Source organism: Moschus berezovskii, chromosome 25 (assembly GCF_049115385.1).
Source record: "Moschus berezovskii isolate FMDL1 chromosome 25, NW_MosBer_1.0, whole genome shotgun sequence".
NCBI lineage: Eukaryota > Metazoa > Chordata > Mammalia > Artiodactyla > Moschidae > Moschus > Moschus berezovskii.
This window is the reverse complement of record NC_142484.1, coordinates 39,801,617-39,826,761: the sequence shown is the minus strand read 5'-3', so window position 1 is coordinate 39,826,761 and position 25,145 is coordinate 39,801,617. Positions and strand designations below refer to the sequence as shown.

Sequence of the window (25,145 nt, the reverse complement as noted above, 5' to 3'; positions counted from 1 at the left end):
AGCAATATTATTCATAGTAGCCAAGAGGTGGAAACAACCCAAATGTCCATAGATTAAAGAATGGATAAATAAAAGATGGAATATATCCACATGATGGAATCCTTTTTGGCCATAAAAAGCAATGACGTACTGTTACATTCTTCAGCGTGGATGAACCTTGACGACATTATACTAAGTGAAAGAAGCTAGTCACAATGATCGTGTATTGTATGATACCATTAATATGAAAACTCCAGAACTGGTAAATCAACGGAGATAAAAAGTAGATTAGTGGTTGCTCAGGGGTTCGGGGGGAGAGGGGAGGACTAGAGGTGATGGCTAGCTAAAGGGCACAGGTTTCTTTCTGAAGTGATAAAAGTGTTCTAACAATTGGAGGATTGTGGTGATGGCTGCACAACTCTGTGAATATACTAAAAACCATTCACTTGTACATTTTAAGTGGGTGAATTATATGGCATATGATTTTATCTCAATAAAGCTATTGCAGAAAGATCTTAAAAATCATTGAACTGTATGTTTGTAATGGGTGAATTTTATGAACTATATATATAATATTTCAATAAAGCCATTTTTTAAAAAGCAAAGCAACACCTTTTTTCTTTTTTTTGTATATGTCTGTGTTTTTGTAAAACAATGAAGGCTGCAAGAGACTGGGAGCCAGTAGAGATTTAACAGAAAGACACCAGATCTGGAACCTAAAGGCGTAGTTCTATGCCTCATCTCACCATTTCTAACCATGTGACCGTGGACACATCATGGAAAATTCGTTTGTGCAAGGGAGATATTAAGTCCTAACTACATAGTTATCCTGAGGCATAAATGTTAAGGAGGTTCATTTTTCTTCTTTTTTGATTTGCTTAAGCTTGAGGTTAAAAAACATGGCAGTGAAAAATGAGATAGGCTATAAGACAGATTTGAAAATGAAATCTTCCCTAAAAGAAACCGAGAGTTTAGATCCTGATTCTATACTTGTGCCTGAAGAAGCAGCGACAGCAGAGCCTCAGTGTCATAAATGAAGGACACTCCCTTGTCTATCTGCCCTGGATAATGCTTTGAATCTCGCTGTGTAGACATTAGGAAAAGCCTTCCATGTTCTGAAAATGTGACTGGTTGTAAAGGTAATCTGGGGGCAACACAGTGGAGCTAAGACAAAGGTGTGTTCCTGCCAAGTTGCCATAGCAACGGTCCCATTCCTCAGCCTGCCCCCAGACAAGCCAAGGAGCCCGCTGAACACTGGAACTAAGCCATTCTGCATGAAATTGTTTTTTCCCTCTGCGAGTGGGGGGACATTCACACTTCCCTCACAAATACTGTTTGAAGGGGGAAGACCTCTGAATTTTTACAAACTGATCTCCCCTCCTTCCTTCAGAACCAGAGTAAAAATCCAGTAACCATCTCTCAGCGCCTGGCATGTGCTAAGTACTCAGTGTTAGAGTTGTGGAGTGAATGAACGATCAGAATTTACCTAGAAATCCAAGGTAGGACTAGAACAGCATTGTTTATTAGTAAGAAGAGATTCAAATTGTACACCAGGAATTTCAGAAAGGGGGTCTGAATTCATACTTCGCATAATTTGGTGTCTGTTCCAAGCCACACAGCGTTTTCACATCTGGAGATGCCCCATTTGTTAAGCCACTTCATCCTGTAGCAAATTCCCCTCAGATATCCTGCTCATTATCCTGAAAGGACACCATGTCACTCCACCAGTGTTATTCAACCTGTTAGGGTGACCGTGTGGGAACAGTGTGTGAAGACGGCTGGTCAGTGGATGGGCTTGCTGTCCTGCACCCTTCTGAGCTCTGCTGCCTGATCTTGATAGAGAAGAGAGCTTGACCAGGCCTGCATCTGGGTAAGTCATTTCCTCCTCATCACGGGCAGAGACAAACATTCTTAGTGCCAGGAGGACTGCTTTTGAAATCATTCTTGTGGGACTGGAAAACCTTCTTCAGCTCCAGGAACCAGACTTGTAGTCCCTCCATGAAGTCAAGCTTTGAAAGGGGCTCAGAGCTCATAATAAACTTCATATCACTCCCGTCTCAGTTGGCACAAACTATCTCCTTCTTTCTCAGAAGACAATTCTCTCTTTTTAAAATTAATTTTTATTGGAGTATAGCTGCCTGACAACGTTGTGTTAGTTTCTGTACAGCAAAACGGATCACCCACATATATATACATATATATCCCCTCCCTTTTGGACTTCCTCCCCATTCAGGTCACCACAGAGCATTAAGAAGAGCTCCCTGTGCTATATAGTATATTCTCTATATGTTATATTAGTTATCGTCATGTATGGATGTGAGAGTTGGACTGTGAAGAAAGTTGATCGCCGAAGAATCGATGCTTTTGAACTGTGGTGCTGGAGAAGACTCTTGAGAGTCCCTTGGACTGCAAGGAGATCCAACCAGTCCACCCTAAAGCAGATCAGTCCTGGGTGTTCATTGGAAGGACTGATGCTAAAGCTGAAACTGCAATACTTTGGCCACCTCATGCGACGAGTTGACTCACTGGAAAAGACTCTGATGCTAGGAAAGGTTGGGGGCAGGAGGAGAAGGGGACGACAGAGAATGAGATGGCTGGATGGCATCACCGACTCTGTGGACATGAGTTTGAGTGAACTCCGGGAGTTGGTGATGGACAGGGAGGCCTCGTGTGCTGTGATTCATGGGGTCGCAAAGAGTTGGACACGACTGAGCGACTGAACTGAACTGAACAGTATCAATAGTGTTTTTGTGTCAATTCCAATCTCCTAATTCTTCCCACCACCATCCCTTTCCTCCTTCGTATCCATGTATTTGTTCTTTATGTCTGTGTCTCTATTTCTGCTTTCCAAATAAGATTGTCCATACCATTTTTCTAGACTCTATGTATATACATGTTAATATACAGTATTTGTTCTTCTCTTTCTGACTAAACGTTACTCTGTTTGACACTCTCTAAGTCCATCCATGTCTAACAAATAACCCAGTTTCATTCCTCTTTATTGCTATGTAATATTCTACTGTGTGTATGTATCATGTCTTCTTTATCCATTCATCTGTTGGTGGAAGATGTTTCCTTCTTGTGATCTCCTCAGCTTCTCTACAAAAACCTTTAGGTCAAAGGAAAAGAACAGAGAGGTATTCTCATCTTCACCAGACTTGCAGAGAAGGGCCTCAACCCAGCAATCATGGCTAACAGCTGAGCTATGACACTTTGCAAACATTACGTCAGTTAATCCCCACAACAGTCCTGGAGGGCAAGTAGTTTTTCCTTCCAGTTTTATTGAGATAGACTTGACATCCAGAACTGACTAGTTTAAGGAGTATAGCTTAATGACTTGAATTATATACATCATGATATGATTCAGTTTAGTTCAGTTCAGTCACTCAGTCATGTCCGACTCTTTACGACCCCATGGACTGCAGTACACCAGGCCTCCCTGTCCATCACCAACTCCCGGAGCTTGCTCAAACTTATGTCCATCGAGTCAGTGATGCCATCCAACCATCTCATCCTCTGTCATTCCCCTCTCCTCCTGCCTTCAAACTTTCCCAGCATCAGGGTCTTTTCCAATGAGTCAGTTCTTTGTATCAGGTGGCCAAAGTTTTGGAGTTTCAGCTTCAGCATCAGCCCTTCCAATGAATATTCAGGACTGATTTCCTTCAGGATGAACTGGTTTGATCTCCTTGCAGTCCGAGGGACTCTCAAGATTTTTCTCAAACACCACAGTTCAAAAGCATCAATTCTTCAGTGCTCAGCTTTCTTTATGGTCCAACTCTCACATCCATACCTGACTATTGGAAAAACCATAGCTTTGACTGCTGCTGCTGCTGCTAAGTCACTTCAGTTGTGTCCGACTCTGTGCGACCCCATAGACAGCAGCCCACCAGGCTCCCCCGTCCCTGGGATTCTCCAGGCAAGAACACTGGAGTGGGTTGCCATTTCCTTCTCCAATGCATGAAAGTAAAAAGAAAAGTGAAGTCGCTCAGTCATGTTCGACCCTTAGCGACCCCATGGACTGCAGCCTACCGGGCTCCTCCATCCATGGGATTTTCCAGGCAAGAGTACTGGAGTGGGGTGCCATTGCCTTCTCCATAGCTTTGACTAGACAGACCTTTATCGGCAGAGTAATGTCTCCACTTTTTAGAAGTCCAATGCGCTATCCATTGCACCACAGAGCCGGTTTCTCTGCTTTTTAATATGTTGTTTAGGTTGGTCATAGCTTTTTCTTCCATGATATGATTACCACAGTAAATTTAGTGAGCATCCATCATCTCATATATATACAGAACTAAAGAAAAAGATATTCTTCCCTTGTGATGAGAACACTTAGGAGTCACTGTCTTACCAACTTTCATCTATAATATAGAGCAGTGTTTTAGATATATTAATCATGTTGTGGGACTTCCTTGGTGGTCCAGAGGCTAAGACTCCACAGTCCCAATGAAGGGGGCCCAGTTTTAATCCCTGGACAAGGAACTAGTAACCATGTGCCCCAACTAAAGATTCCTCATGCTGCAACTGAGACCCAGGGAAGCCAAATAAATCAATAAATATTTTTAAAAGCTCTTGCCATATGTCATATTACCCCAGTACTTCTTTATAACTGAAAGCCTGTACCTTTGGCCCACCGTCCTCCGATTCCCTTCTCTCCTCCTCTCTCCTCTGGCAACCCACCATCTGATCTCTTTTTCTATGAGTTTGTTTTTTTTTAACTTTTGTTTTGAGGTATAGCCAGTTAATAAACAAATATTGTGTAGTTTCAGGTGAACAGGGAAGGGACTCAACCATACATATACATGTATCCCAAACTCCCCTCCCATCCAGACTTAGGGAGGCAAGTAAGCTTGATTCCCATTTTACTTTCCAGGAAATCGAGGCGTGGAGAGGCCTTACAATTAGTCAATGGCTGGCCGATTATTTAAAACCCAGACCTGACTGAGCATGTGGTTGGTTGTATCTAAGGACAGCAGCAGCAGCAGTAAGCGTGTGCCAATAGCATTATGCACTGGAGATTAGAGGGGGGGAGACCAGCAGAAGCAGAACGAGGTTCTAACAGTGCTCTAATGACACTCGGCCCGTACTGATACTAATTTTAGAGCTTAATCATCGTAACATGTGTGCTGTGGTTGGTGGCAGCGGGGAAGAACCGAGCAGGAAATGCCAGGACCAGATTTTGGCTGATGAAGAAGATTAAATCATACCAGACGTGGCTTTGCCTCGAATGCTCTTTCCTCCTCTCCCCTTCCTTCCTCCCAGACCTGTCTTCTCTGTGAAAGCTTTCCTGACCACCCCCACGGTCCCCAGCTTTAATCCTTTACTCTTGGGTTCCCTTTCTGCTTTGTAGTCTGTCGCCTATGGATTTTCCTTATCATATTTTATTTTAGTGTTTTGTTTATCTTTCTTCCCTACCCAACAGGAGCACCCTGAGGCCAGTATCTCTGTCTTAGCCATCTTTGTACCCAGTGCCTTGAACAGTTCCTGGTAAATAAAGTCTCAAGTCACTGTTGCTACTCAGTAAATCAAGATCTCTTAGCTTTAGCTTTCCAATTTTGAACCAGGGTTTCCCAAGTGGCTCAGTAAAGAACTGGTAAAGAACTGGCCTGCCAATGCAGGAGACGCAGGTGACTTGACTTTGATCCCTGGATTGGGAAGATCCCCTGGAGGAGGGCATGGCAACCCACTGCAGTATTCTTGCCTGGAAAATTCCATGGACAGAGGAGCCTGGCAGGCTACAGTCCATGGGGTCTTGAAGAGTCAGACATGACTCAGTACGCACACATCCTCACTTTCCCCACATCCTGAGTTGGTTGGGACTTTTAAGAATTCTAGGATAGAACATTTGTCAGGGGTTCCATATTTTATTGGCTGCCTAGCATCTGAGCCCCCTTTCTATGTCTGGGGGAATTGGTACTGCAGGAAATATGGGTTTCATGGGAGGCAAGAGTATATCTTCCCCTTATGGAAGCTGGAAAAGAGGCCAGACTGTTGCTCTCCTGAATCACTGGCAGCTGGAGTGCAAGCATATGATCTGAGCTGGGTCCTGCTTATGTGCCTGTCAAGACCCTGAATTTGAAGCCGGTGACCTAAGTCATGGGGACAGCTTAGATTGAATGCTGTGGCAGCGCTGGAGTCCACTGCTCGGTGGGAGCAGCGGCAGCCTATGCACTGAGTTGTTTCTGTGATGTGGTCTTTCCGTCTTTTTAGGTGATCTCCTTTGCTTCACGTCCATTTCCGGTTTGACTCTCTAGCCTTCCTGCCAATTCTGTGGATGTCTCTTAAATTCCTTTTCTCATTAAAATAGCCACTTTTCCTAGTTTCTCCTGCAAAAGGGACAAACGCGCCCTTTAAGCAGGAAGTCACAGGTGTTCTCTGTAGGCAATTTCAGGGTGTAGACATGGAAGCTCTCTTACTACATAGGTAGTAAGTGGGGGAAATGGGGGTGGTCCCAAGCAGTCTGACTCAGGTTTTAACAACATCATGCTGCTTCCTAAAAGTATAGTTAATAAATATATTCCTAATGAACTGTGGTGTTGGAGAAGACTTTGGGGAGTCCCTTGGACTGCAAGGAGATCCAACCAGTCCATCCTAAAGGAGATCAGTCCTGAGTGTTCATTGGAAGGACTGATGCTGAAGCTGAAACTCCAATACTTTGGCCACCTGATGCAAAGAACTGACTCATTTGAAAAGACCCTGATGCTAGGAAAGATTGAAGGCAGGAGGAAAAGGGGACGATAGAGGATGAGATGGCTGGCTGGCATCGCTAACTCAATGGACATGAGTTTGGGTAAACTCTGGGAGTTGGTGATGGACAGGGAGGCCTGGTGTGCTGCAGTCCATGGAGTCACAAAGAGTCGCACACGACTGAGCAATTGAACTGAACTGAATATGTTTAGGAATACTTTTTTTTTTTTTTTGGTCTGGCCTCACCATGCAACTTGCATGATCTTAGTTCCCTGACCAGGGACTGAGCCCAGACCCCAGCAATGAACATGCTGAGCCCTAACCACAGGACCACCAAGGAATTCCTTCCTACTCATCCTTATAGTACTTTTCAGAGAACATAATATGTAGCCTAGGATAAAGAGAGCCCGTTGTCCTAATCAATGACCGGCCCCTAACAGATCTTTAATGAGTATTTGTGAATGAAGCTTTAAAAATTCAGTACAAGTTGCTCATTCAGTGTTATCAGGGTAAAAGAGCCTCTGTGTGGAAAGTAAGAAATTTGGATTGTAGTCTGGGTTCTGTCACAAGTCTGGGGACATCAGGGAAGCCATTTAGTCTCACTGAGCTTCACCTTCCTTATCTTAAAATCTTGTTTTTCCACTTAGCCCACCTGCCTACAGGTAGAGCTGTTGTGAGGATGAAATGTGGAGTGGACAGCTAAAAGGACAGCAGACTGAAGGCAACCCTGTATCTCTGTCTTGGCTTTGCATCAGGGAGAAGTTACTTGTTGGCCTTTGGCTTCCTAGGATCCAGGACCACCTACCTGGGCCCACCAGTTGTATCAGTCAGAGTTCCTGGTTGCAAATACCAGAAGCCAACTCTGGCTATTTTAATCAGAAAAGGAATTTGTTGAGAAAGAACAAGATGGTGGAGGAATAGGACAGTGAGACCACTCTCTCCCCTACAAATTCATCAAAAGAACATTTGAACGTGGAGTAAAGTCCACAAAACACCTTCTGAATCCTGGCAGAGGACATCAGGCACCCAAAAAAGCAGCCCATTGTCTTCAAAAGGAGGTAGGAAAAAACATAAAAGATAAAAAGAGAGACAAAAGAAGTAAGGACGGAGCTCTGTCCCGGGAAGGGAGGCTTTAAAAAGAGAGAAGTTTCCAAACACCAGGAAACACTCTCACTGGCAAATCTGTGGCGAGCCTTGCAACCTGAGGGCCACATAACCCTCTTTTTTTTTTTTTAAGATTTTTTTAAAACCCACAGATTACCCGCCAAATGGTAACTCCCAGTGGAGAAGCAGCACAGACGCCTGCATACGCCATTAGCAAGCAGGGGCTGGGCAGGGAGGACCCGGCTGAACTGCTTAGAGAGAGGACTGGGCTTAAATGCCGCAAGAACAATCTGAGAGAACTGGGGATAGCAAAGCAGAACTAGGGATAGCTTCCCCACAAAAAGGCGGAAAGCTCTAACCTAAGACTCCACCAGCCCCGCTCACAGAACAAACGACTGAGCAGAGCCAGCCGGCTGTGGTTGGCCCATCCCCCATCGCCCGCCGAGACAGGCAGGGAGGTCAGCCAGAGCCAGAGGGGGCAACCGCGGCCCCAGAAAGGCATCCGATACAAACTGCAGGCAGGCTTGTTGCTAATCAAGACTTCTTGGGCTTGGGCCGGTTGATATCCCCGAGAAGGTGCGCCGGTTGTACACCCAGAAAACCAAGTGGAAGGGACTGGGGAGGCGATAAGTCTCAGCGACCACGCTCGCCAAACACCTGGCCACCTGAGCTGCTTGGACCGGGGAAGGCACAAAACGCAGGCCCAACCAAGTCTGCGCCTTTGTGGAGTACCCAAGAAACTGAACTTGAGCCGCTCAGACCTGGGAAGTGCATACAACCCAGCGCCGGCCTCAGACAGTTCCCAGCAGAGCAACCTAGAGCCTGTGCACTGTAGACTGGGACAGCACACGTGATGTGAGTGGGGGCAAACCCAGTGTGGCCGAGACGCTGCGAGTACTCCCCACAGACGCCAGATATATTTGTCTGCAGTGTTCCTCCCTTCCCAGAACAGGACTGAACAACTGAGCCTTTAAAAAGTGTCCACCTGCACCCTAGTGTCAGGGCGGAAATTAGACACTGACGAGACCAGCAAACAGAAGCTAAAACAGAGGGAACCACCTAGGAAATGACAGATAGAGAAGTCTAGAGGCTACTCCAAGAATAAGACCAAAAACCAGAGGCAAGAGGCTTAAGCCCGAATCCTGAGAACACCAGAGAACTCCTGACTCCAGGGAACATTAATTGATAGGAGCTCATCAAATGTCTCCATACTTACACTAAAACCAAGCACCACCCAAGGGTCAACAAGTTCCAGAGCAAGACATACCACACAAATTCTCCAGCAACACAGGAAAATAGCCCTGAGCTTCAATATACAGGCTGCCCAAAGTCACTCCAAACCCACTGACATCTCATTACTGGACACTTCATTGCACTCCAGAGAGAAGAAATCCAACTCCACCCACCAGAACACCGACACAAGCTTCCCTAACCAGGGAACCTTAACAAATTACCCGTCCAACCCCACACACAGCAAGGAAACTACATAATAAAGAGAACTCCACAAACTGCCAGAAGAGGGAAAGGCCACCCCAAGAAAAGCAATATAAGCAAGATGAAGAGGCAGAGAAATACCCAGCAAGTAAAGGAACAAGATAAATGCCCACCAACACAAACAGAAGAGGAAGATATAGGGAATCTACTTGATAAAGAATTTCGAATTTTGGTGGTGAAAATGATTCAAAATCTTGAAAGCAAAATGGAGTTACAGATAAATAACCTGGAGAAAAGGATTGAGAAGATGGAAGAAAGGTTTAATAAGGACTTAGAGGAAATAAAGAGAGTCAATATACAATGAATAATGCAATAGATGAGATCAGAATCAGAAACACTCTGGAGGGAACAAACAGTAGAATAACAGAGGCAGAAGACAGGATAAGCGAGCTAGAAGATAGAATTGTAGAAATAAATGAAACAGAGAGGAAAAAATAAAAACGAATTAAAAGAAATGAGGACAATATTAGAGACCTCTGGGACAATGTTAAACGCTCCAACATTCGAATCATAGGAATCCCAGAAGAAGAAGACAAAAAGAAAGACCATGAAAGAATACTTGAGGAGATAATAGTTGAAAACTTCCCTAAAATGGGGAAAGAAATAATCATCCAAGTCCAAGAATCCCAGAGAGTCCCAAACAGGAAAACCCAAGGCGAAATACTCCAAGACACATATTAATCAAATTAACAAAGATCAAACACAAAGAACAAATGTTAAAAGCAGCAAGGGAAAAGCAGCAAATAACACACAAGGGGATTCCCATAAGGATAACAGCCGATCTTTCAACAGAAACTCTTCAGGCCAGGAGGGAATGGCAAGACATACTTAAAGTGATGAAAGAAAATACCCTACAGCCCAGATTACTGTACCCAGCAAGGATCTCATTCAAATATGAAGGAGAAATCAAAAGCTTTACAGACAAGCAAAAGCTGAAGGAATTCAGCATCACCAAACCAGCTCTCCAACAAATGCTAAAGGATCTTCTCTAGACAGGAAACACAGAAAGGGTGTATAAACTCGAACCCAAAACAATAAAGAAAATGGCTACGGGATCGTACTTATCAATAATTACCTTAAATGTAAATGGGTTGAATGCCCCAACCAAAAGACAAAGGCTGGCTGAATGGATACAAAAACAAGACCCCCATATATGTTGTCTGCAAGAGACCCACCTCAAATCAAGGGATACATACAGACTGAAGGTGAAGGGCTGGAAAAAGATATTCCATGCAAATAGAGACCAAAAGAAAGCAGGAGTAGCAATACTCATATCAGATAAAATAGACTTTAAAACAAAGGCTGTGAAAAGAGACAAAGAAGGAAACTACATAATGATCAAAGGATCAATCCAAGAAGAAGATATAACAATTATAAATATTTATGCACCCAACATAGTACCGCAATATGTAAGACAATTACTAACAAGTATGAAAGGGGAAATTAACAACAATGCAATAATAGTAGGAGATTTTAATACCCCACTTACATCTATGGATAGATCAACTAAACAGAAAATTAACAAGGAAACACAAACTTTAAATGATACAATAGACCAGTTAGACCTAATAGATATCTATAGGACATTTCACCCCAAAACAATGAATTTCACCTTTTTCTCAACAGCACATGGAACCTTTTCCAGGATAGATCACATCCTGGGCCATAAATCTAGCCTTGGTAAATTCAAAAAAATTGAAATCATTCCAAGCATCTTTTCTGACCACAATGCAGTAAGATTAGATCTCAACTACAGGAGAAAAACTATTAAAAATGCCAACATATGGAGACTGAAGAACACGCTGCTGAATAATGAACAAATCATAGAAGAAATCAAAAGAGAAATCAAAATATGCATAGAAATGAATGAAAATGAAAACACAACAACCCAAAACCTCTGGGACACTGTAAAAGCAGTGCTAAGGGGGAAGTTCATAGCAATACAGGAACACCTCAAGAAACAAGAAAAAAGTCAACTAAATAACCTAACTCTAAATCTAAAGCAACTAGAAAAGGAAGAAATGAAGAACCCCAGGGTCAGTAGAAGGAAAGAAATAGTAAAAATTAGGGCAGAGATAAATGCAAAAGAAGCAAAAGAGACCATAGCAAAAATTAACAAAGTCAAAAGCTGGTTCTTTGAGAAGGTAAATAAAATTGACAAACCACTAGCCAGACTCATCAAGAAACAAAGGGAGAAGAACCAAATCAATAAAATTAGAAATGAAAATGGAGAGATCACAACTGACAACACAGAAATACAAAGGATTATTAGAGAATACTATCAGCAATTATATGGCAATAAAATGAATAACCGGGAAGAAATGGACAAATTCCTAGAAAAGTACAACTTTCCAAAACTGAACCAGGAAGAAATAGAAAATCTGAATAGACCCATCACAAGCACAGAACTAGAGGCTGTAATCAGAAATCTTCCAGCAAACAAAAGCCCAGGTCCAGATGGCTTCACAGCTGAATTCTACCAAAAATTTAGAGAAGAGCCAAAATCAGATTGATTATATTCTTTGCAGCCAAAGATGGAGAAGCTGTATACAGTTAGCAAAAACAAGACCAGGATCTGACTGTGGCTCAGATCATGAACTCTTTATTGCCAAATTCAGACTGAAATTGAAGAAAGTAGGGAAAACCATGCAGATGACACTACCGTTATGGCAGAAAGTGAAGAGGAACTCAAAAGCCTCTTGATGAAAGTGAAAGAGGAGAGTGAAAAGGTTGGCTTGAAGCTCAACATTCAGAAAACGAAGATCATGGCATCTGGTCCCATCACTTCATGGGAAATAGATGGAAAAACAGTGGAAACAGTGTCAGACTTTATTTTTTTGGGCTTCAAAATCACTGCAGATGCTTATTTGCAGCCATGAAATTAAAAAACGCTTGCTCCTTGGAAGGAAAGTTATGACCAACCTTGATAGTATATTAAAAAGCAGAGACATTACTTTGCCAACCAAGGTCCGTCTAGTCAAGGCAATGGTTTTTCCCATGGTCATGTATGGATGTGAGAGTTGGACTGTGAAGAAAGCTGATCGCCGAAGAATCGATGCTTTTGAACTGTGGTGTTGGAGAAGACTCTTGAGAGTCCCTTATACTGCAAGGAGATCCAACCAGTCCATTCTAGAGGAGATCAATCCTGGATGTTCATTGGAGGGACTGACGTTAAAGCTGAAACTGCAATACTTTGGCCACCTCATGCGACGAGTTGACTCACTGGAAAAGACTCTGATGCTGGGAAAGGTTGGGGGCGGGAGGAGAAAGGGACGACGGAGAATGAGATGGTTGGATGGCATCACTGACTCTGTGGACATGAGTTTGAGTGAACTCCGGGAGTTGGTGATGGACAGGGAGGCCTGGCGTGCTGTGATTCATGGGGTCGCGGAGAGTCAGACACGACTGAGTGACTGAACTGAACTGAACTGAGGGAAAACCACTAGGCCATTCAGATATGACCTAAATGAAATCCCTTATGATTATACAGTGGAAGTGAGAAATAGATTTAAGGGACTAGATCTGATAGATAGAGTGCCTGATGAACTCTGGACAGAGGTTCGTGACATTGTACAGGAGACAGGGACCAAGACCATCTCCATGGAAAAGAAATGCAAAAAAGCAAAATGGCTGTCTGAGGAGGCCTTACAAATAGCTGTGAAAAGAAGAGAAACGAAAAGCAAAGGAGAAAAGGAAAGATATAAGCATCTGAATGCAGAATTCCAAAGAATACCAAGGAGAGATAAGAAAGCCTTCCTCAGTGATCAATGCAAAGAAATAGAGGAAAACGACAGAATAGGAAAAACAAGAGATCTCTTCAAGAAAATTAGAGATTCCAAGGGAACATTTCATGCAAAGATGGGCTCGATAAAGGACAGAAATTGTATGGACCTAACAGAAGTAGAAGATATTAAGAAGAGGTGGCAAGAATACACAGAAGAACTGTACAAAAAAGATCTTCATGACCACGATAGTCATGATAACGTGATCACTGACCTAGAGCCAGACATCTTGGAATGTGAAGTCAAATGGGCCTTGGAAAGCATCACTACGAACAAAGCTAGTGGAGGTGATGGAATTGCAGTTGAGCTATTTCAAATCTTGAAAGATGCTGCTGTGAAACTGCTGCACTCAATATGCCAGCAAATTTGGAAAACTCAGCAGTGGCCACAGGACTGGAAAAGGTCAGTCTTCATTCCAATCCCAAAGAAATGCAATGCCAAAGAATGTTCAAACTACCGCACAACTGCACTCATCTCACACGCTAGTAAAGTCATGCTCAAAATTCTCCAAGCCAGGCTTCAGTAATATGTGAACCATGAACTCCCAGATGTTCAAGCAGGTTTTAGAAAAGGCAGAGGCACCAGAGATCAAATTGCCAACATCTGCTGGATCATGGAGAAAGCAAGAGAGTTCCGGAAAAATACTATTTCTGCTTCATTGACTATGCCAAAGCCTTTGACTGTGTGGATCACAATAAACTGTGGAACATTCTGAAAGAGATGGGAATCCCAGACCACCTGACCTGCCTCTTGAGAAACCTGTATGCCGGTCAGGAAGCAACAGTCAGAACTGGACATGGAACAACAGACTGGTTCCAAATAGGAAAAGGAGTCCGTCAAGGCTGTATATTGTCACCTTGCTTATTTAACTTATATGCAGAGTACATCATGAGGAACGCTGGGCTGGAAGAAGCACAAGCTGGAATCAAGATTGCCGGGAGAAATATCAATAACCTCAGATATGCAGATGACACTACCCTTATGGCAGAAAGTGAAGAGGAACTCAAAAGCCTCTTGATGAAAGTGAAAGAGGGGAGTGAAAAGGTTGGCTTGAAACTCAACATTCAGAAAACAAAGATCATGGCATCTGGTCCCATCACTTCATGGGAAATAGATGGGGAAACAGTGGAAACAGTGTCAGTCTTTATTTTTCTGGGCTCCAAAATCACTGCAGATGCTGATTGCAGCCATGAAATTAAAAGAGGCTTACTCCTTGGAAGGAAAGTTATGACCAACCTTGATAGTATATTAAAAAGCAGAGACATTCCTTTGCCAACCAAGGTCTGTCTAGTCAAGGCTATGGTTTTTCCCGTGGTCATGTATGGATGTGAGAGTTGGACTGTGAAGGAAGCGGATCGCTGAAGAATTGATGCTTTTGAACTGTGGTGCTGGAGAAGACTCTTGAGATCCCTTGGACTTCAGGGAGATCCAACCAGTCCATTCTAGAGGAGATCAATCCTGGGTGTTCATTGGAAGGGCTGATGCTAAAGCTGAAACTGCAATACTTTGGCCACCTCATGCGACGAGTTGACTCACTGGAAAAGACTCTGATGTTGGGAAAGGTTGGGGGCTGGAGGAGAAGGGGACGACAGAGAATGAGATGGCTGGATGGCATCACCGACTCTGTGGACATGAGTTTGAGTGAACTCTGGGAGTTGGTGATGGACTGGGAGGCCTGGCATGCTGTGATTCATGGGGTTGCAGAGAGTCGGACACGACTGAGTGACTGAACTGAAAACCTATTCTACTCAAACTCTCCAGAAAATTGCTGAGGAAGGGAAACTTCCAAACTTATTCTATGAGGACACCATCACCCTAATCCCAAAACCTGGTAAAGACCCCACAAAAAAAGAAAACTACAGACCAATATCACTGATGAACATAGATGCAAAAATCCTTAACAAAATTCTAGCAGTCAGAATCCAACAACACATTAAGAAGATCATACATCATGACCAAGAGGGCTTTATCCCAGGAATCCAAGGATTCTTCAATATACGCAAATCAATCAACGTAATACACCACATTAACAAACTGAAAAATAAAAATCATATGATTATCTCAATAGATGCAGAGAAAGCCTTCGACAAAATTCAACATCCATTTATGATAAAAACCCTCCAGAAAGTGGGAATAGAAGGCACATATCTCAACATAATAAAAGCTATATATGACAAACCCACAGCAAACATTATCCTCAATGGTGAAAAACTGAAAACACTTCCCCTAAAGTCAGGAACAAGACAAGGGTGCCCACTCTCACCACTACTATTCAACATAGTTCTGGAAGTTTTGGCCACAGCAATCAGAGCAGAAAAAGACATAAAAGGAATACAAATTGGAAAAGAAGAAGTAAAACTTTCACTGTTCGCTGATGATATGATCCTCTACACAGAAAACCCTAAAGACTCTACCAGAAAACTACTAGAGCTAATCAATGATTACAGTAAAGTGGCAGGATATAAAATCAACACACAGAAATCCCTTGCATTCCTATACACTAATAATGAGAAAATAGAAAGAGAAATTAAGGAAACTATTCCATTCACTGTTGCAAGGAAAAGAATTAAATACTTAGGAATATATCTACCTAAGGAAACAAAAGACTTGTACATAGAAAACTATAAAACACTTGTGAAAGTAATCAAAGAGGACACTAATAGATGGAGAAATAGACCGTGTTCATGGATTGGAAGAATAAATATTGTAAAAATGTGTATACTACCCAAAGTAATTTATACATTCAATGCAATCCCTATCAAGCTACCAATGATATTTTTCACAGAACTAGAACAAATAATCTCACAATTTGTATGGAAATACAAAAAACCTCGAATAGCCAAAGCAATCTTGAGGAAGAAAAATGGAACTGGGGAATTAACCTGCCAGACTTCAGGCTCTACTACAAAGCCACAGTCATCAAGACAGTATGGTACTGGCATAAAGACAGAAATATAGATCAATGGAACAAAATAGAAAGCCCAGAGATAAATCCATGCACCTATGGACAAAGGAGGCAAGAATATAAAAATGGAGAAAAGACAGTCTCTTTAACAAGTGGTGCTGGGAAAACTGGTCAGCCACTTGTAAAAGAATGAAACTAGACCACTTCCTAACACCATACACCAAAATAAACTCAAAATGGATTAGAGAGCTAAATTCTATAAAACTCCTAGAGGAGAACATAGGCAAAACACTCCGACATAAATCACAGCAGGATCCTCCAAGACCCACCTCCCAGAATATTGGAAATAAAAGCAAAAATAAACAAATGGGACCTAATTAAAATCAAAAGCTTCTGCACAACAAAGGAAACTATAAGTAAGGTGAAAAGACAGCCTTCAGAATGGGAGAAAATAATAGCAAATGAAGCAACTGACAAAGGATTAATCTCCAAAATATACAAGCAGCTCCTGCAGCTCAATTCCAGAAAAATAAATGACCCAATCAAAAAATGGGCCAAAGAACTAAACAGACATTTCTCCAAAGAAGACAGAAAGATGGCTAACAAACACATGAAAAAATGCTCAACATCTCTCATAATCAGAGAAATGCAAATCAAAACCACAATGAGATACCATTTCACACCAGTCAGAATGGCTGCTATCCAAAAGTCTACATGCAATAAATGCTGGAGAGGGTGTGGAGAGAAGGGAACCCTCTTACACTGTTGGTGGGAATGCAAACTAGTACAGCCACTATGGAGAACAGTGTGGAGATTCCTCAAAAAACTGGAAATAGAACTGCCATATGATCCAGCAATTGCACTCCTGGGCATACAGACCGAGGAAACCAGAATTGAAAGAGACACATGTACTCCAATGTTCATTGCAGCACTGTTTATAATAGCCAGGACATGGAAGCAACCTAGATGTCCATCTGCAGACGAATGGATAAGAAAGCCGTGGTATATATACACAATGGAGTATTACTCATCCATTAAAAACAATGCATTTGAATCAGTTCTAATGAGGTGGATGAAACTGGAGCCTATTATACAGAGTGAAGTAAGCCAGAAAGAAAAACACCAATAGAGTATACTAACGCAGATATACGGAATTTAGAAAGATGCAAATGATAACCCTGTATACGAGACAGCAAAAGAGACACAGATGTATAGAACAGTCTTTGGGACTCTGTGGGAGAGGGTGAGGGTGGGATGATTTGGGAGAATGGCATTGAAACATGTATGTTGTCATATGTGAAACGAATCACAAGTTCAGGGTCGATGCATGTTACAGGATGCTTGGGGCTGGTGTGCGGGGATGACCCGGGGGGGGATAAAGGGAGGAGGGAGGTGGGAGGGGGGTTCAGGAGGGTGAACTCATGTACACCAGGGGTGGATTCATGTCAATGTATGGCAAAACAAACCAATATAATATTGTAAAATAATTAGCCTCCAATAAAAAATAAATAAATAAAAAGAAAAAAAATAATTTAAATTAAATGAAAAAAAAAAAAAAAAAGAAATCTAATTGGACTATGAAAAAAAAAAAGAAAAGGAATTTGTTTTCTTACCTACCTCCTTCACTAGCCTGTGGACATCTCTGCAGCAGAGGTTATAACTTTAATCTCTGTATTTCTGGTGCTTAACTTAGTGAGCATCTCAAAAAATGTAGAATTATTTGAAAAATAAGTAAATGAAAGCAAACATGTGAAGTTGGGGTATTCCCTCTTTTTTTCATTTAAGGAAACCGACTCAAAGTTTAATTGACTCCATTCAAGTTCATACAATTAATACATACAAATAATCATACAAATTAATAATTAATTTATAATTATTACTATGTTTATTATTATAATTAACCTGTAATTTAATAAAATATATAATTTATAATTGTTGTATAATTATTATAGATAATTTATTATAATTATTTATAATAATTATAATAATCATACAAATTAATACTACAAGTAATCATACAAATAATATGGCAGAGGGGGAGCTCAAAGATGATCTCTGGCTTCAAGTTGAAGATTTCTTCTGTAATACCATGGGCGAGGGTTTTTTTAAAATATTCATTTATTTATTTGACTATGCCAAGTCTCAGTTACAGCATGTGGGTTTCGGTTCCCTGACCAGGAATCAAACCTGGGCCCCCTGCATTGGGAGCACAGTCTTAGGCAAGATTTCTGTGCTAGAGATGCCCTTTATATCCTTCCCACTCACGTATCCTCTTTTTTAGAAAATAAACTCTCCACCCACAGTCTAGGATGGAGGACAGTTTTCCATCCAAAATGACCCAGTTCTCAGCCCTGATCTGGGCCTTGGTTCAGAAGTGGATATCTGACCCAGGAGAAAGCTCGGTCACAGATCTCCAAGAAATACAGAGAGACCAGATGTGTTGGCTGCAGACACCAAACCTGTAAGGTGGTAGAGGGGCAACTGAGGCCAACATTTGGAACTTTCGGGTCATGTGATTATGATCTGAACAACCCAGTTGGTCACTGGTGTCATCAACTAGCGATAAGAGATAAGAGTTCATGCTTTGCCACCTAATGATCTGTTTTGAAAATAAAAGTTTCATCCTTTTAAAAATTAAGTGTGCATTGGCACTATAGACAAAGATAGACTTAACGAACAAATGAAAGATTTAATCCTAAGCATTCATATTTGTACAATTTGGGAACTTTTTCATGACTCCTTAGGATTGTTTCTTCTACCTAATGTAATCCAGGTTCTCCTGTACATTTCCTTTCCGCCATAAACACAGTGCATGTGAGCCCGTGGAAGAAAAGATCACAGGACTTCTCTGACCATACAGTGCTCTCATCTCACTGTCTGTCATGTAGCCTCTCTGATCTCCTGTCACTCCCACCCTGCTACCCTGGCTTCCGTATTCCTTCAACACACCAGGCACATTTCTGCTTCATGGCTGTATTCATTTCCCAGGGTGGCTGTTAGCAACGTGCCCCAAACTGGGTGGCTTGAAACCTCAGAAATGAATTGTCTCACAGTTCTGACGGCTAGACGTTCAAAATCGAGGTGCTGGCAGGGCTGTGTGCCCTCTGAATCCTGTAGGGGAGGACGCCTCCTTGCCTCTTCCCGGTTTCTGAGGGCGGTCAGGAATACTTGGCCGTCCTTGGCTTGCAGCTGCCTTTCTCCAGTCTCTGACGCCATCATCACACGGCCTTCCCGCTCTGTATCTGCGTCTCTGTGTCCTCTTATAAGGATGCCAGTCATACCTATTGGATTGGGACCCACCCTACTGACCTCATCTGAACTTGATTACATCTACAAAGCCTCTGTTTCCAAATAAGGACAAATTTTATAGGTACCAGGAAATATAACTTCAAGGTATCTGTTGGGTAACTATTCAACCCACAATGGTCTTCTGCCTGCCTGAAATGCTCTTTCCCCAGATGTCTGCATTCCACACTTTTCCTCACTTTGTCACTTGTGTCTGGTCTTTTTTTTTTTTTTGGCCATGCCATGTGGCATGTGGGATCTTGGTTCCTGACCTGGGATGCCCTGCAGTGGAAGCGTTGAGTCTTAACCACTGGACCACCAGGGAAATCCATGGTTTCTACTCAAATATCATTTTCTCAGTAAGGCTTTCTTTAGCCATCTTATGTGAAATGGAAACATCCATTCCCCAACATTTCCCAGTTCCCTTCCCTGCTTTATTTTTGTCTTTAGCCCTTGTCATTAGCATATTCTAGGTTGCATTGCACTTATGTATAGTGTGTATTGTCTGCCTCACAAAGTAGAATGCAAACTCCGGGAAAGCAAGGATTCTGGTGGCTTCTGTCCACTGTGGTGTAGCCAACATCTGGAGCAGTGGCTGGCACAGTGATGCTAGTAGATTGCATATGATTCTCCTGGTTCCAAGCCCTTCGTGGGACATGTGCAGGAAGGCTGCTGCAGCTTCACTAAGCCTCACAGACCTTCTTCTACAGCTGCAAGTTCACTCTGAGTGCAAAGCCAAGTGTCTCAGTTCTCTATATAGGGAGGAAGGATCTCAGCCAAAAAGGTCTGGTTGTTGGAACTCTGGTCCACCGGCATATCTGAAAAAAGAGTGAGGCAATGTCCTCATATCTGGTCTTTGGTTTGTGAATTTTCCTCCCCTTCATCTATGACACAGAATAGAAAAAAGAAAAAGAATGAGGGCTAGGGAGCCTCTAGGTTTGCCAAAATGAAACCCTCTTCTGATTGGTCTTTTAGAATCAGCCTTCTGTACACTGATGCTTTTTAGTCTCCCCAGGCGTCCTTCTCCCTTGATGCTGATCTCTAGGACTTTGTATCTGGTGGTTCCCCCAGCAACTGACACCCACATGATGACTTCAGAATTCTGATATGACTCTAAAGTGAAGTGAAGTGAAGTGAAGTCGCTCAGTCGTGTCCAACTCTTTGCGACCCCGTGGACTAGCCTACCAGGTTCCGCCATCCATGAGATTTTCCAGGCAAGAGTACTGGAGTAGGTTGCCATTTCCTTCTTCAGGGGATCTTCCCAACCCAGGGATTGAATCCGGGTCTCTCACATGGTAGGCATTGTAGGCAGACGCTTTACCGTCTGAGCCACCAGGGAAGATCCTAATATGACTCTAGGGGTGGTAAAATTTTCAGCTTATATTATCGTGATGGTTAATTTTTTAATACTTAAATTTATTTATTTTTAATTGAAGGATAATTGCTCTACAACAATGTGTTGGTTTTTGCCAAACATCAACATGAATCAGCTCTAGGTACACCTATGTTCCTTTCCTCTTGCACTTCCTCTGATGGTTAACTTTATGTGTCAACTTGCCTGGCCGTGGTGCCCCAATATTTGCTCAAATGTTATTCTGGATGTTTCTATGAGGGCATGAACATGATACCTCATGATAATGAGATTAACATTTAAAGTAAAGCAGATTGTCTCCATAATGGGAGTGGGTCTCATTCAATCCATGGAAGGCCTGATTAGAACAAAGACTGACCTCTCCCAAGCAACAGGGAGTTTTGCCAGTAGATGGCCTTTGGATTTAAACTACAATACTGGCTCTTCCCTGGGTCTCCAGTGTGCTGGCCTACCCTGCAGAGCTTGGACTTACCAGCCTTCATAATTACAGGAGCAAGTTCCTTAAAATAAATCTCTCTTTCTGTCTTTCTTTCTCTGTCTCTCACTCCTCTGTTGGTTCTGTTTCTCTCAGTTCAGTTCAGTTCAGTCGCTCAGTCGTGTCCGACTCTTTGCGACCCCATGAATCACAGCACGCCAGGCCTCCCTGTCCATCACCAGCTCCCGGAGTTCACTCAAACTCACGTCCATTGAGTCGCTGATGCCATCCAGGTCCCCTTCTCCTCCTGCCCTTAATCCCTCCCAGCATCAGAGTCTTTTCCAGTGAGTCAACTCGTCGCATGAGGTGGCCAAAGTTTGGAGTTTCAGCTTTAGCATCAGTCCTTCCAATGAACACCCAGGATTGATCTCCTTTAGAATGGACTGGTTGGATCTTGTTGCAGTCCAAGGGACTCTCAAGAGTCTTCTAGAGAATCCTAATACATATAGTATGGGTATTCCTTCCATAATGAATCTTTTAGACAACAGTGAAATGGAACTTCATGGTGTTTTCTGAGATGAAGTTAATATATTCTGCTTCTTGTTAAAAAAAAAAAAAAAGTCAAGCAGCCTGTTTCCCCTGGTCCTGGGGCTCCAGTTACAAGACTAAGAGCCTCAATGGAGAGCGGGGTTTGCAAGGGACATAGAAGAAAGAATTCCAGAGAATGAGGGAACTCTGGTTTATTGCTAACAGACCTTGCTTAGTTCCAGAAATGACAGGGTAGGAAAACATTCACTTTCTCCAATAATCAAGAAGCCAAGAAAGAGATTTGTTGAGTTGGGACAGAAGGGAAGAGAGATAATGCTTTTCTTGGCCTCCAGAATAACTACAGATCAAGATCTTAATTGAAAAGGAGAACTATTTTCTTTATCTGGCTTTGCCTTGGACTAGTCGTATGACCTTCAGCAAGATACCACCCTTCTCTGGGTCTTTCATTTTCTCACTGTTAAAATGAGGCAGTTGAATTAGACAATCTCTGGGCTTTCTTTCAGCCAAGCCAGTCTACATCACCTGAACTCTAACTGTCGAGAAGGTGGGCAGATTTATTTACCACCAGATACTTAGCACCTGCTTCCCTGGTGGCTCAGTAGTAGAGAATCTGCCTGCCAAGCAGGAGACATGGGTTCAATCCCTGGGCCAGGAAGATCCCCTGAAGGAGGAAATGGCAACCCGGTCTAGCATTCTTGCTTGGGAAATCCCATGGACAAAGGAGCCTGGTGGGCTACAGTCCTTGGGGTCACAAAGAGTCAGATACGACTTAGCGACTAAACAACAACCTAGCACTTAACACATTGCCCACACATAGTAGTACCTAGCACATAGTGGACCACCAGGGAAGTCCCCTGAGATTTGTTTTATCCATTCAGAACACTACACAGTGGGGTGAGAAGTTATTTAAACCAATTGTGTGCCCCTGAAGGTCTCATCACTTTGTTAGGGCGATAGGACATGTAAAACAGAGATACTAAATGACAGCAGAAGGGATGTCTGGGGAGCCGGGTGGTACTTCTGTTCTGTGGTCTCACAGGTTCCGAAGTTCATGGGTAAATCTGAGGTGGCAAGGACCAGCTGGGCAGTCTCGTGTGATTTCCACTCTTCCACTCCATTTTCCTGACTCTCTCTCTTGCTCCATCTGAAGCCGATCGAAAAGAACAGCAGGAGCAGGGCCCTCATCCGCTGCCCTATATGCCTCCTGCTGCCACAGGCAGGTTAAAACAAACCACCCCCAGCTCTTGTCTCCTGCCCCAGATTCTGTAGTCAAGTCAAACTGTTGCCCAGTTCAAACCGAGGACTGCTCTGTATCAGCCAGCAAGTCAGCTGACTCATGGGTTTCTATCTTCCTTTTAAAACACCCTAAGAAGTCTTGAGATTGTGGCGAGTCCCTCCGAGTCATGACTCAGAAAAACCTCTATGTGTTATCTGATTTGATTTGACAAAGACCTTCAGCTTTTAGACCAGAGGAGATGGCTCCCTGGTCTTAAATAAAGGGGATGTGGCTCTGGACCGAGAGATCTGCAGGCCTGCCTTCTGGTTCCAGCAGCTTTCCTTAGGGGCAGTGGACACATCATTTCTCCTCTCTTAACCTTAGTCATCTCCAATTTAAGGGAGGAGTGCAACAACAGAGTGTGTGCGTGCGCGCGCACACACACACACACACACACACACACACACACACACCCTTATCCATCACCTCGGCCACACGGTCATTCTGAGAATTCAATGAGATCAGATATGTGACGGAATTCTGCAACATGCAAATGTAAGTTCTCTTGGTTATCACATTTCAGCTTTGATGAGTCATTTCAAACATCAGTTCTCGATGTAGGTGTTCTTCATTTAATCCCACCACCAACTACATCTCCTTCTTTTTCTTTTCTTATTTCCTGGAAAAATGATAAAGTCAATCCCATGCGGGATAAAGTCAGTCCTGATGGGGTTTAACTCCTCATCCTGACTTCTGTTTCCATTCTCCCTTCCCAGTGGGGCCTTCCAGCCCTTACTACCTTGCTCTGTCAGTAATTATTCAGGAAGGTTCCTCCCAGCCCATAGTATCACCATGCGCACCTGCATATTTAATGTTTGATCTAGTTGTTGTCATGTGTAGAAACCCAAAGCATGCTTGTGCTCAGTTGCTTCAGTGTTCAGCTCTTTGCAACCCCACCAGGCCGTAGCCCACCAAACTCCTCTGTCCATGGGATCTTCCCGGCAAGAATACTGGAGCGGGTTACCATGCACTCCTCCAGGGGATCTTCCCCATCCAGGGATGAAACTTGCACCTCCTGCACTGGTAGGCAGAGTCTTTACTGCTGAACCACCAGGGAAGCCCCAGAAACCCAAATAATGGTGGACTAAGAGTCAAGGGCCCCTGTGTTCCAGAATTACCAATGCTTTTTAATTTCTAGGGAGCTATGGACCAGCTCAGTCGGTAGAGAATCTGCCTGAAGTGCAGGAGACCCGGGTTTGATCCCTGGGTTGGGAAGATCCCCTGGAGAAGGAAATGGCAACCCACCCCAGTATCCTCACCTGGAAAATTTCATGGACAGAGGAGCCTGGTGGGCTGTAGTCCATGGGGTCGCAAAGAGTCGGGCACGACTGAGCGACTAACACTAATGGACCATTCAGTTCGATAAACATCTATTCAGGTTGGAGGAGGGGATGGGAGGGGGATGCTACCTACTGCTCAGAAACTCGAGGTTTTGTTGGTCACAAAGAGATAAGGAAACCTCCAACTGTGAGTGATGTTCTGTACAGTGGCACAGATACCAAATAATATGGATACATAGAGGAAAGAATAATTTGATCAACCTTTGACAATTATAGAGGCACCAGTTCAAAGAAAGAGGAGGGTGACCTCTGAGCTAGGCCCTGAAGGATAATTAAGATTTTACAAAGTCAATAGGGAGGCCAGGTAGAAGGAAGAATATTAAACCATGAAATGCAAAGTAGCATGAGAATGGGTTGAATTTGGTGGCCAGAGCATAGGAGGCGTGGCAGGGAGGGCAGGAGATGAGGGAAGGAAGCTTGGGCTGAGGCTATGTGGGACCTGGAAAGTCAGGCTTAGACTTTTGAACTTTTTAAGCCCATTTGACTCCAGATATCCATTGTACAAATCAAGATACCCGCTCTATGCCTAGAATAATACTAGCTTTATACCATCCTAGAGAGAACAGCCCTCTTCTCAGTGGGGCTTGACTCTCCAGGTCGAGAAAGGCTACAAGACAACAGTAAGCCACCCAACACTTAGAGAAAGCAAATGACATCCTCATGTATTGTAGAAACGTTGCTCTGGTGACAGTAAGAATGCTTTAGTAGAGGCAGAGGGTGAGCCACCTCTTTTGGTTCATAAGACAAGAACCAAAACTCTGCTGTAATAATTCAGGTGGGCTCAGGATGTTGACAGTAGAAACGGAGGACAGGGACGTTCCAGAGACATCTGGGAGGCAGAATGGATAGAACACTTCGGGGCTATCTTCCCTGGCTCCCCAGCGATATCTGGAGTCAGTTGCTCCCTGCAGCTTCACGCTGAGGCCTGCTTGAAAAGGGTGAGAAGGGCATCAGCCACAA

General features: G+C 43.2%; 1 long non-coding RNA gene across 2 annotated transcripts in view; it reads right to left on the bottom strand.

The window, feature by feature from the left end:
- Positions 1-25,145, bottom strand: part of LOC148773895 (uncharacterized) — a 40,998-nt gene that overhangs the window by 2,963 nt on the left and 12,890 nt on the right. Inside the window, exons 3-4 of one of the 2 annotated variants that reach the window (XR_016036368.1) lie at positions 21,078-23,464; positions 17,836-20,051 (exon numbers count right to left, since the gene is read on the bottom strand). The exons of the other annotated variant lie outside the window; for it this stretch is intronic. This is a non-coding gene — a long non-coding RNA (uncharacterized LOC148773895). Of the gene's footprint in view, positions 1-17,835; positions 20,052-21,077; positions 23,465-25,145 lie in introns of those variants that run through there. 2 annotated transcript variants of the gene reach the window in all.